General features: G+C 38.1%; 1 protein-coding gene across 1 annotated transcript in view; it reads left to right on the forward strand.

Annotated features, from left to right (window-relative positions):
- The first annotated feature begins 1,837 nt into the window (after window positions 1–1,837).
- Window positions 1,838–14,453, forward strand: part of LOC119746454 (F-actin-monooxygenase MICAL3-like) — a 65,991-nt gene continuing 53,375 nt past the window's right edge. The window contains exon 1 of the mRNA XM_038223416.1: window positions 1,838–2,160. The gene's annotated coding sequence lies outside the window, so the exon portion shown is untranslated. The remainder of the gene's footprint in view (window positions 2,161–14,453) is intronic.

The raw sequence follows: 14,453 nt of genomic DNA on the forward strand, positions 1-14,453 counted from the left end.
ATCCCAACAGCGTCTTCGGTCCCCATAGTTCCATGGGCAGCGGGGCGGAACGGTTTTCAAACTGGGGGGGGGGGGGGGGGGGGGGGGGGGGATCACCGAAAAGGGGCACTTGCACATCCATGCTGAAATGTCGACACGTTTTTTTCACCGGCCACTTGGCCTCCGTAAAATCAAATAGTGGAGGGGGGGGGGGGGGGGCTGCTTCCAAAATAGGGAGCGCTCTTCACAACAGGCCATTATGCAAGCTACGCATTATGTGCCCATTTTCAGGGCGCATTGTAAGAGTTTTGGGCCTTGGTTTTCATATTCCTCGTTCATATCGAACTCTCTGTACCATTTATGGAAATGGTTACTATAACAAATTATCCGACATTTTAGGGCCAGTTTTGTTTTCTGTTCGAGGGGGCACATTTTTGCGCGAAAGGGGCACTTGGGTAAATCTGGGGGGGGGGGGGGGAGGGTGCCCCCCAGTCCCCCGGTTCCGCCGCCCCTGACCATGGGGCAACTCGTGTGTAGTCCCCACAACTACGGAACAAGTATGTGTTTTCTTGCGGCCGAATGTTTTTGTCGTTCGTGCCGGCAAATTATCAGGCTCCCGGCAGCAAAGCACTACCGTAAATTGTTTGATGTCAATTAAGCTCCCCAACAACCCAACAAACAAAGACACAAACGAACAAACAAACAACATAATTTGTTAGGGGAGAAAAAACAATCACATGTGCATGTGGAAGAGCGCGGCAGTACATCTTTTAAGTTCCCTGAATGACGTCATAACCCTATAATGCAAATCTTGATTTAAACCTTCATTCAGGCCTTTTATGCACGACTGCAACTCCTCATCCACAAACAATGTTGGACTTTAATACCCCTCCTCCTCCCTGTGTGATCTTTATATTGAGCGGTGATTTGTGTAGATTTTTTGGATACATTTTTAACTTACGGGGTGGTTCGGTGTGATGGTTGCTTTTTGAGGGGTTTTGTTATCACCCTATACCCACCCAGGAAAAAAATTGAAATAGTAATCTCATCATGGCCTTTGTTTCAAATTCAGTGAAAATTTCGTTAACTATGAAATTACAAATTATTCCAAATTTCCTGGAAATTGTCTCTGATTTACGACAATCACATTCTCTTTGATTCGTGTTAACCAACCGCTTTCGAAAGCGGGCGCTCTTTATAAATTCAAACACCAAAACCTCCTGGACGGCTTTTTTGTAAACCTCGACTTCGTCTAGAGTTCGGCTTCAAGTTAGTTTAAGCACAAATTTTATGGGACTCGACTAGGTGTATAGTTCCACTTCAATGCTCTAATCAGGGGCATCATTTTTGGAGGGTTGATTTCAATAAACCTTGTCGCAAGGTCATCGAAGTTTCAATCGTTAAATGCACGTGTTTCCGCGGGTTTTTTTTTTTTTTTTTTTTAATGAATGACCATGGAATGGCGGAAAAATGTATGATTATGATGTCCTGGCATGGAATTTCATTTATAAGACGTCTGAGCTGAGTGTCCTCATGACAAGGTTCTGATACCCGTAATTCCCGCCAGCAGCCATCTTTGAATTTTGTAGGCCTATGCACAAGAGGTCCACCCAGGCCAGGCCTTATGCGTATTGAACAAATGCACATCTCAAAGGAGGCTGCAGGTAGGTTTGAATGCTAGCTGTGGATGCTGAGACTCAGAAAATCAGAAACCGCTAGTTGTGAAGAGCGCCCTCAATAATAGTGTTTTTAAAATGTCTGTTTATTACAACTCGTAGATGGGGACCATGTACTGAACATGCCCTTACGTTCTACGCAGATCACGGCAGATGAATATTTTCATTATCAGTTTATTATCAGTTTATTACAGGCCTATAGTGAAATCTTCGTTTTTTACCAGCAACAATTCTCATAATTTTTGGCACACTATTGATTCCTAAAATAAGGTATTAAATATGTCATCAAACAGACACCAACTACTCGTTCCAAGAACATTAAGAAATATTATGCAGTAAAGATGGCGATCACCTGTGCTTCACTCGCTAAACGTCATCGTCGTTGATGAGTCAACAGTGTTCTAATATTTTGATGAGTGGGTGGCCTCTGAATTTTGACAGAAACATCGGAAGCGAATTCAAACGAGATTTGTGAAAGATCTGCGCGTGGATCACCGTAGCTCAGGTGAGGTTGTTGCTTCTCTTCCCTTTCAGTTTCAACAACATGTTCCTTTGCACTGCAGCCGCAGTCTAGTCACTAGTCTTGGCCCAGTAATTGAGACTCTGAGAGTCCCAAATTTTCGGACTAGTCATGGCCGTTCACAATCAAACTGTTTCACAATTTACCCATTCAATCCATTCTTTTCTCAAGTCTGTTCCTTGCTTTATGCTCTGTGTATGTAGAGAGTCTGGCGAATTTAATTTTTAAAGAAAGAAATCTCAGGTTTGGTATCACTGATTACACAACAAAATCAAGACAGTGGCGTTTTAATGAGCTTCACCATTTTGGAGATAAAATGTAGGCCCTACTCCAAGGCCCTACAACAATTTCCAAATTTGGACTAAATTGGACTTGGAGTTTCAGAAACTTTCAGTTCTGTAAGATTTACATTATTTACTTAAAGGGAATATACAACATTTGCAAACATCGAAAAATAAAACTACCAAGTTTTTACGAAATACCTTACTAGGATGCTGGTAAATGACAGTGTAAAGCATTCTGTAAAATTATGGCGCCTGGTGTGAAGTCGTTTTCAAGAAAATGGTATTTTTTGTATAAATTTCCAACGGTGATCGGCCGACCACCGTTGGAAAACCTAACTATTTTTCAACTACTCAAAATTCACTATTTTTTTCAGTCCAAATTTTGTTTGCTATTGGTTATATATTCATGAACGGGTGCAGGCCAGCTAGACTGATTCCCTTACCGTACAATTTTCCGGCATCTATAAATTTATCTATTTTATTTCTAGTGGAGTCAGGAAACCAGACTACTCCACCATTTGTGTTTTTCGTGGTTTTTCCAGCATTTTCAAACACAAAACTGCAAACATGTCAGTGAAACAATATTTGATCTATTATAGTAACCCCTCAATAGTTCATTTCTGAAAATTACAGCAAAAGCCAATGATGCACATTCCCTTTAAAATTTAGCATGCTTTATAAATCTTATTTTCCAAACCTATCAAAATGTTTAATATCATAGGAATCTCCATTAAATAAACAGTGACTTGATTTTTGAATCGGGTTTTTACCACTCATGACCAAAAAGTCTGGCAATGGCCAATCCTGCTCCACACAACACAGCAACACAGAACATGCATGCATGCGTTATTACTGTTACTTTTTTTTGGCAAAGACTTCTTTTCAAACAAACCTTGTGTGATTTTACTGTCGAATCATGCGCTTTGTTTTCTTTCTTTTTTTGGTGCCAAGCAGAGACTATACATGTATATATGGCGGTTCGTATTTCAAACGAAATGTCTTATTTTGTCCTGGAAAAGTCATGAAATTCCAGGGAAAATTCGGCTACCCGATCACCACTTACCTGCCGCCAAACATCCAAATGTTCACCTTACCTTGTGATTTCAACCAAGAGGAATCCAGGAAACAGTAGACATGCGAAAACAAATTAGTAAAAATGTGTTTTTAGAGCACATTTTGCATGCACATGTCATGGTAGTGCAGATCTGAGTTGAAGCAGCCGGTCAAAACTGATTGAAGTGTCTGGAACAGCGGTACGGTATACATGTACGCATGACATCGATAACCATGACATCGCATGAGCCAGCCAATGATAGTGCAATACGTCATTATGAATATTTATTTTCTCATGAATATTTAGTTTATTTCAATGGATACTTCAAACATACTTCCAAAGATTCATCATTGCAACAGCGATCGTGCGCGGCCTAGCGGTTAAGAGTCTTGTGTATCAAGCAAGCGTCCGAGGTTCGAATCTCGATGAAGTAAGTGACTGATTGATAAATAGAAATTAAGGAAAGGAGAGGGTGAGAGTAGAGGAGGGAAAGTGGAGGGAATAACCATAAAAGATGTAACTTTTGGCGCTAGAAAATTAATTGAAAAAAGTGGTGATCGGGTAGCCGAATTTTTCCAAATTCCATTTTATGATTTCTGTGAGAACCCTGGTGTACTGTAAGGTGGGAGCCCATTGGTTTGGATTTGTGAGATAATTTTGTCATCTACATGTAAAGTGTTATTTGAAAAACCCCAATTTACAGTACAGTAACTTTGATGACAATGCCCCACCTTGCATTCCGTGGCCAGTGAGCAACCATGTGTGAATAGTGATCCTCCTCAGTTGTTTTTCTGAGAAAAGAAAAGTGTCAAATAATATCTGATACCAGAAGCTAATTATTACCCTTTTAAAAAAAAAAACATCAATAGTGCTTTTTCCGGTCAATTTACAGCGTGACTTTTAATGGATTTATCCTTTGAAATTTGAATACGTGCAGTAGGCTTACACAAGTCAATAATTAAACTGGATTGGAAGGATGTCATACCATGTATTGTGAAGGCAGGAAACCACACGAAATTGTTTACGAATGAAGAAAAAGCTAGTCTAAAGTTTACTCTGTTGAGAAGCAGTGAACCAGTTGAAAAGGAAGGCCAGTTCATTGGAAAGCTAAACGCCCCTGGGCAACAAGCAGGCCATTTTTCTCTGGTTCTGTGTAGCTTTGTTTGATTGTACTTTTGACTTGACACGAAAATGCCTGCATAATGGTACCTCAAAGAATGAAGCTAAAACTTTATTCCAAATACATTGTTATGTTAACCATTTTGTACTACAAAATTTATCATTTTCTACGTTTGTAGCCGTAGCATCAACTTGAAGTAATATTTTTTTCCCTGTTAAACTGAAATTGGACATTGAAAGCAAAATTTTGTGGAAAACCTGTCCGGCCATATTCCAAATTAATTTGTTATTTTTTCAGCCCTGGTTTTGTGCAACTACAATACATAATACATTGTAGTTGTTACTCTCAATTTTTTTTTTTGGGGGGGGGGGGAAATCTCCAAAATTACTTCAACACATATATTGAGAGTAATGAAATGTAACTCAGATCACATCAGATGGAAGCTTGAAACTCATGATACACGTAAAAAATAAAGATTTGGGGATATACCGTATAATTGTAACTTTTTTTACACAATAAATGCATCCAGCATTTTTCACATCCCTTTCCAATGAAACCTGCTTATGTTTCCTTCATTTCAACTTCGTCTTTTTTTAAATGGATGGTTGTATCTGATATTTTATCGGTGATTCTGAAAGTGCGTGTATTTAGGACCGGTTCTTATTTTGCGCAGGAAGGCAACAGGAAATTAAAATGACAAGTTGAAATCAATGACAAATACTCGCGTGATCAAAGGCCAGCTTATTATGCAAACTGAAATGGACGGATGCCAATAATTTTATATCATTCAATACCGGAACTCCGAGCAGTTGAAAAGAATTATTTTGGTCTTCAAGTCATTTTTTCCTACATCCTTTAAACATAAAAATAGATGGGTTTCTACATTTTTGTAGTTAATTCTATTTTGAGGGTTAACTGTTTATCATGAAATGTACCTAGGTACATGTTGTAAGTACCACAAAATTGATTAGGGGCCTAAAACGTAAATACGCAATGGCTGTTCATGAGCATCGAAGGTGTTTTTAATATAATTATGTACTCTTTCGTGTGATTCCATTAAGTAAAGCCCCCAAAACCTTGAAAATATAATTGTTAGGTTCCACGCGTCATTGCAATGTCAACAAGCTATAATAATTATTTTGTGACACAAAAAAAATGCACATCATGCGTTGCACTATAATACCATGACACTACATGTATGTAAGTGCACACGTGCACAGCGCAGTGATGCAGCTTGCACATCTTCACTTATGCATGAAAAAATAATTCCACATAATGAACTGCCTTAAATTCCGGTTGCCTTTGTTGGAATGAAATTTACTCAACCGATGTGGGGCCTTTGGGAACTCAAATTTTTTTTTTTTTATTTCAAAAATATTCTTACTGAACCAAGCAAATTGGACAAGACAAAGACATTGAAACTTAAATGTGGAATTTTATTTTACATGTTTTAAGCATGGCTAAGTTGCAAACCTGCCTTTTTGCACAACAAGAGTGCGTTTTGATCTCCAGATTCTGACCATTCGGCGGCGCCCTCTATCAGGTCTTCCGTAACCCGTTGTTGTATTACAAAAACACGGTAGCCAAATTGACCAATCAATAGCTTAGTCCACATTTCTGATCGAAAAGATGTCACAATTTCTGAAGTTGACTCCGCTTGGCTGGCGAGTGGGGTCGCATAAAATTTGTATGCTAGGATACATACATGTACATGTATATCAGATGTTCGTCATGTGGCTCTGCACACGTGATTGCTGATATTCAGACAAATGCATGTTCTGTGCTCTTCAAAAAAATAACTCAAATTTTGTAAAGAAATAAATTCAATACCTTAAAATGTCAAAAAAGGATTTTCTCATTCAATGTCTCATTCAAAAGTGAGTGTCTTTATATTACTAGGAAAGTAGAAACTGAAGAAACAAATCATTTTTCGAGGTGAAACTCGAAATAGCATCTTTAAATAAATAATCTATAAACTTGTAATGTAATCACACATGTGTTGACATTGACCTCATCAATGAGTAATATAATATGTAATCTGATTCTAATTGCCACAAATCATGTGGGAATACACTGTACATGTCTTCTTAATCACTTCAAGTGACATTTATTCATAGCAATTTTCTCAGCTGGATGCCCAGCCCATCCAAGCTTTCTGTCTCTCATCACCTATTCCAATAATCCAATTAAACCACACACACCAGGCCCGTCTGCACAAGTGCTGCGGGGACTTGTCAGAACATGGGAACAGCCACACCAGCAGACAATTGGGGACACATTCCATAGTCTGTGCATCATAATACAGATGACCTCCGTGTGTGAACACTTTCTGTACTGAGCACAGGTGCTTGTGTTGTGGACTATGGTTCTAACAGGGACATGCAGACATGAGGTTTGGATCAATTTGTAGGCCTTACAATGTGCTGTTAAAGGGAAAATACAACATTTGCAAACATCAAAAAATAAAACTACCAATTTATCATTTTGAAATACCTTGCTGGACTGTTAGTGAATGACAGTGTAAAGCATCCTGTAAAATCATGGCACCTGGTATACTGTCATTTTCAAGAAAAGTGGTATTTTTGTATCAATTTCCAACGCTGATCGGCCGACCAGCATTGGAAAAAACTGGCTTTTTTTCAAATACTGGCCCCAATTGACCATCGCACTTGTTTGCAATCAATTACAAACCTATGAAAGGGTACGAGCCAGCTAGACTGATTCCCTGACCTTACAATTCCCCAATGTATGTAAACTGCTCTGTTTCTTCTTATATGGAGTCAGGGAACCAGACTACAGGAAAACGATCATTTTTCTTGGTTTTTATAGCATTTTCGAACCCAAAACCTCAAAAAAGTCAGTGTAACTATATTTGCTATATATTTCCAACCCCCCAATTCCATCCATTTCTGAAAATTACAGCAAAAGCAAATGATGTATATTCCCTTTAAAGGGAACGGGTACAACATTTGCTTTTGCTGTAATTTTCAGAAATGAACTATTTGAGGGGTTACTATGATAGATCAAATACTGTTACACTGACATGTTTGAAGTTTTGTGTTCGAAAATGCTGGAAAAACCGAGAAAAACACAAATGGTGGAGTAGTCTGGTTCCCTGACTCCACTGATAAAATGGATCAATTTATTGATGCCGGAAATTTGTAAGGTAAGGGAAGCAGTCTAGCTGGCCTGCACCCGTTTATGAACATACCAATAGCAAACAAAATTTGGACTGAAAAAAGTGTAAAGTTGGAGCAGTAGTTGAACAATAGTTAGGTTTTGCCAACGGTGGTCGGCCGACCACGATTGGAAATGTATACAAAAATACCATTTTCTTGAAAATGACTTCACACCAGGTGCCATAATTTTATAGCTTTAGACTGTCATTTACCGACATCCTAGTAAGGTATTTCATAAAAACTTGGTAGTTTTATTTTTCGATGTTTGCACATGTTGTATATTCCCTTTAAAGGGAACGGGTACAACATTTGCTTTTGCTGCAATTTTCCGTAAAATAAATGTATTTGGAGGATTAGCATGTTATAGCAAATATTGTTAAGATGACCTTGTTTCACGTTTTGGGCTTGCAGATGCTGTAAAAACCAAGAAAGCCAATCATGTTCTTGTAGTCTGGTTCCCTGACCCCACTTAAGATGAAATGGAGCAATTTATACTATTTTATAGACTTTGGGGAATTGTAAGGTCAAAGAATCAGTCTAGCAGCCTTGTACCCCTTTGCAGGTGTGTAATCAATTGCCAAAAAATTGCGGAATAACTAATTATGAAAAAATAGGATTAGTTTTCGAAAAAAAAGCCAGTTTTCTCCAACGCTGGTCGGTTGACCAGCATTGGAAAAATACCATTTTCTTGAAAATGTCAGCACACCAGGAACCACGATTTTGCAGGATGCTTTAGACTGTCATTCCCTAACAATCCGGTAACAAGGTATTTCATGATAATTTGATCATTTCGTTTTGTGATGTTTGCAAATGTTGTATCTTCCCTAGTTTAAGGAGTCCATGAGATGAATTTTTCTTACAAACACATTTTGTGCAACTTACTACTCTTAAATGAAAGTTACTGTTTGACATTCCTTTTTGGTTAATTTCATTGGAAAATGCACTTCTTTTAGTTTAAATATTAAAAATGTCCACTCCTGCGCGATCATGTACCGGTAGGCGTACATGCAGCCAGACCGGCCTGGCTACATGTACAGTTCCTATGTTCTATCATAATCTCTGCTATTTTACATCTTCTCCTCTCACTGGATCACCAAACCCATGGTTTCCAAGTCTTATTTCACTTGCCATTCATGATTGCGTTGTTGCAACTGTACAACACTAGCTGTATACCGTGTACATGTACATACGGTACACGTATCTAATTCGATACACACACACATTTTTGTACAGTCAATCTGAACAGCTGTTGAAATTATTATTCAAAAGCTGCACTGTCACAAAAGTGCATGCATGCGCATACTAGGTCCTGCTGGCTTCAGCTGAATTAAGAGCAGGACGCTTCTTATTCAAGAGTTGAAATGAATTAATTGAATATTTGTCGAGGGAAGCTCAAAACTAGTTTAATGCTAGAAAATTATCAGTTAAATTTGAAAATCTATTTTTTTATGGTGCCAAACCCAAAAAGCAGGTACCGTTATATATTGTACATACTTTTGTACACTGCCAGCCCTAACCTACCTCACTCCTCCAAATCCTCCTGGTGGTTTTGGAGGATTCTAGAGGATTGAGGATGAATGGTGATTGATGAGGATTCTGGAGGATTGAGGATGAATTGTGATTGAAGTACAAGAGGATTTTGGAGGATTGAGGATGAATGCATTTTGAGGCAGGACTGTCTGATGACTTTGAAGGATTTGGCGTTGGTTATCCTTCATTTAAACATGAGTGCAAAATTTTGGGATGAGGAGGATTTTGGAGGATTGAGGATGAATGCATTTTGAGGCAGGACTGTCTGACAATTTTGAAAAATTTAGGCGGAGTTGCACAATTTTGGAGGACTTTGGAGGATTGAGGATGGTTCTAAGCAAAAAGGGCCTAGGGGGTTAGGGTTTTTAATTAAGAACTATATTCAGAGCATTTTGCAATGTGTGCTGTAATCATAATTTTTGATTTATATAAAATGTACTGATCATATTTATTTTTTTAAAGCCCCAACAGCCCTGAGTCCTGCATTTTTCATATGATTTTACACACACCCACTGCATTAAAACAAAAAGTGTGGTATAAAAAAATGTGTGCTAACTGCGCCCTTGGAAATCTGTTTATAATTTAGTGCATCTTTCTGTCAAGGTCTCTTTTAAGTAAGGATGGGATATTGCGTTTAAACATTTAGCTACTTCACAAAGGCTGATGCCTGTCCCAGTATTTGCACCCGGGTGTGTTTCCAAAAAAAGTTATATTATGCATGATAACACAATGATTGTCCATCTTGTGACAGCAGCATGTTAAAAACATAAAACAATAAATTGTATGCATACATGTACATGTATAACTGACACAATAGACAGCCAGCAGTCATTGAAAACCTATAATCTCAACTGCCCAGAATGTGATCAAGTGCTTTCTAATGCTTTGTAAGTAAATTAAAGGGAATATACATCATTTGCTTTTGCTGTAATTTTCAGAAATGGATGGAATTGGGGGGTTGGAAATATAAAGCAAATATAGTTACACTGACTTTTTGGAGGTTTTGGGTTCGAAAATGCTATAAAAACCAAGAAAAACGATCATTTTCCTGTAGTCTGGTTCCCTGACTCCATATAAGAAGAAACAGAGCAGTTTACATACATTGGGGAATTGTAAGGTCAGGGAACCAGTCTAGCTGGCTCGTACCCGTTCATAGGTTTGTAATCGATTGCAAACAAGGGCAATGGTCAATTGGGGCCAGTATTTGAAAAAAAGCCAGTTGTTTCCAACGCTGATCGGCCGATCAGCATTGGAAGTTGATACAAAAATACCACTTTTCTTGAAAATGACAGTATACCAGGTGCCATAATTTTACAGGATGCTTTAGACTGTCATTTACCAACATCCTGTTAAGGTATTTCGCAAAAACTTGGTAGTTTTATTTTTCGATGTTTGCAAATGTTGTATATTCCCTTTAAGTTTGTTGAAAGGAATCCTTGATTCTTTCTAACCTGCATACGTGTGTACATGTACCCTTGAGGTCGGATCCAGTAAACATAATGCTACTTTTTCATAATGCGGGTTTACTTTCCAGTAAACCTAATGCAACTTTTTCATAATGCGGGTTAACATGTACTTTACATGTACATATATGTAGATGAATCGTTTCTGAAAATATGTAAACAGATTTTAGACTTCATTAACGTTTAAACGTTTTTGTCACATCCTTACTTTTAAGTTGGCAGTATCACTGATCAAAGGGCATATTTACTAGAGCACTCCACAACAATGTGCATACTGGTCTGTCTGGTGACCCGTTCTGACCAGCATCTCTATTCTCTAGTATGAGTCGATAATCCAGCTCATTGTTAAGTTGCAAACAGAAATTCAAAAGTGCTTTATAAATACATGTAGGTTTTTTCCCCAGCACTATAAGAGGTGCCAATAATCACTCCATTGTCACTCCATCATTGACAATGGTGTCTTTTTTGGCACAAAAAGTAGCCTATATACCGGTACCCATGATTGTGGCTGGCGCACAGTACATGTACTGGCACCTCTGATTATTTATGTGTGTTAAGTGACCGTCAGGGGTCAATGGAACGCTACATAATGGGTGTTCAATGAACTTGTAAAACTGAAATGTCAACGAGAAGAATTGTCTGGAGGTGAGAGGTCAGACGTATCCAGACTGTAACAGAAATATGTCAGAGCCTTGTGACTGTGAGGCTTGTGAGCTGTTTCCTTGACATGTGCATGTTTATCATACAGAATGAGTTGGCCAGCCACGTTTACAGAATGTAATTTGTACACGTTGGTGTAAGTTCATTTTTAAGAATGGATTTTTACATGATTTCAGCTAAGCTTTAAACATTTAAGAAGAAAAAAATCTAAATCCGTTTACAAATTTTCCAAAACATTGAAAAGAAACCTGATTTATAAAAAAGGCACCTACCGGTACGTTCATGTTATCTTCCATCAAACATACTGGTACATGACGATGTTTTAAAACCTACTTCATTCACAAAACCTTGTAGCGCTTGAGTACATTCGGGGTACACGTAGTTCAGTTTTTACTTTTTAAATGACTGCCCACTATTTATTATGGGCCTTCATGTATGTCAATTCATTGTTGATTTATCATGTCAATCGCACCGGTCTGCAGGTGTAATGGGCAGGCATCAATCAGCCTTTGTGAAATACCGGTAGGAGAGTGAAAATGTGAACCTTATAATTCAGTTTCAAGTTCAGTAAATGTGATTTCATTTAATTGATGTGCTGTTTTGTAATTCCATTTATTTCCTTTATTGTCCTGAGGCCAAATGTTGCCATTGTGGGGGCAAAAGGCCAATTCTGAACATTGTGTTGGTGAGTGTTTTGGGGAAGTCACAAAGAAAGGCCTGTATCATTTCCATGCATGTACATACATGTACATGCATGTACAGTGTATGATTATCAGTAACTCTTTTACTGACACCAATCAGTTTTGTAGAAGGCTGTATGTATCAAGCATTTCTTTTAGATACTACAATTCAATTTCTGAATGCAGCTTTAGAGTTAGACAAATAGGGCCTATACCAGTATATAGAACAACCATTTTCCATTCCAAATAGATTGGTGGTGTACATGTACATCCCATGTATGTTTTTCAGCATTGCAGTGTACATGTACGTTACACCCAAAAAAAAGAGAAAACGAATATAAATAATGTATGCACACTGTAATTAATATATTTTGTGTAACTTATACTGTATGGAATTGCATTCTGTACCATGCACACGTGTACATGTACTACATGTATACATCACGGAGCAAGGAAAACACCCAATCATGTACAATTATACAATGTATGCACCATGCACAAATTACTTGTAAACATTTGCACAAGTTTGTAATACAGGTCATATCATCCTTTTGTAGAAATGTACCAGCATAATTTTTGCCTACTCATAAACGTGCATGATTTTGCCCACTCATGCACACCAATATTGTAAAGTTAACTTCTCTATAATTGTTGATAGTCATTAGACTAAGTCCATTATTAATTAATGATGAGATGTTGTTATTGGTACCTGTGAGACCATAGCAAGGAATCTTTTATACATCATGTACATGTAAACTCATACATTATGACAATCTGGTTTCGCAATGCAAGGTGCAGCGGTGCAGCCACTACTGCATGCATCACTGCACAATTTCCTGTTACACCAAGGTAAAAAAAATGGGAAATGTTTGAATGGGAAATAGCACTGTATTCTCTCAACACTGCCAAACCAAACAGACAATCGACTGCCTCAGAATGAATTTTTGTTTTTGTACCCTCCACCAAGGTCAAAGGCCAATGACCTACATGTTTGTAAGCCTCCAACACATAACCAGTTATTTTGGACCAATTAAAAACAAAGGGATTTGGTACTCATTGGACAGAACATATTTCTTTCCAATGATGGGTATCAGACAAATTCTGACAGCGTTTTCTGTATTTTCAGTTTTAAAAAAATCAAGAATTTTGTCTTTAAAGTTGTCCAATACATTCCTTGGGAAACAAATTTACAAATTAATTTTATTGAAAGAGAAATGTATGACATCTTCTTGCTTCTAAATGCTGAAATCTAATTTTTTTTCCCGATAATTTCTGTCTAGGTACAGTGTATAAAACTGTCAAAATAAAGCTGTGCGACTTCCGACTGGTTTTGCGCTTGAGGGTCCCATTTGTTGTTGATTCACACAGTTGTGTAGAGTTTCATCAGAGATGGAATCTTTCATTTACAGCGTCTCATCGTCTCAGCAGGGACCGTCTATCGGACTAGCCATCAAGCCCATGGTCTCATTGACTTTTAATAACCCTGAATTCCCTGTCTGGGAACCTACCTGAATCCTAAAGCCATTTCATTACCACTTCACCCGGAAACCAATAGCACATTCGTGTCAGTTCAGTGCTAAGTTTCCTGACAGTAGTCAAATGTTCTCTTATCTCAGATTATAAACTGAAGAAAAAAAATGAAAATCATTTTATTCAAGTTTAAACAGCTTCCAGACCAATTCACTGTGAAAAATAAATATTTATCTCTAGCAATTTACATTCTGAAAATTCACCAATTTTTTTTCAAAAAATTGCAGCTTGCTTGTGTACAATGTACATTAAGGTTGATATAAATTGATCCTTTTCCGAAAAAAATCTACTTAGGACCGATCACTGAGATGATGCTTTTACTTTTCCAGGGGCATCAAGCCAAATTTAACCCTCTTACATGTAGCTCCATGCTTCAAGTTTTGCAAAATCACTTTTCACCCATAGAGCTAGAGTTAGCGCCCACATTTCAAATTCCTTGGAGGTAATCTTCTGTGGAGTATGGATAACACTTCAAATCCCTGCACAATTCTTTTGTGTGGTTCAGGGCAAGTGGAAGGTTTCGGTCACGCTTCACTTGTCTCCAAAGTGGGGTTTTGTGGGCAGTGACAGCCTCTCTTTGTGTGACCATAATATGGTATATCAATGGTAAAATAAAACAGTATCTCTTCTGTGTTGCCAGGAAGCAACCGATTTGTATGATATCAGCTGACTAATGCTTTGTTTATGCCACTAATTGATTGTGTGGTTATTTCTGACCACAGTGCAAGGCAAGGTCACCAGCCAGTGTGTGGTGCTGTCAGTGCTGTCAAAAGGGTGG

The sequence above is a fragment of the Patiria miniata genome, unplaced genomic scaffold (genome assembly GCF_015706575.1).
Source record: "Patiria miniata isolate m_02_andy unplaced genomic scaffold, ASM1570657v1 HiC_scaffold_12, whole genome shotgun sequence".
In the NCBI taxonomy this organism is placed as follows: domain Eukaryota; kingdom Metazoa; phylum Echinodermata; class Asteroidea; order Valvatida; family Asterinidae; genus Patiria; species Patiria miniata.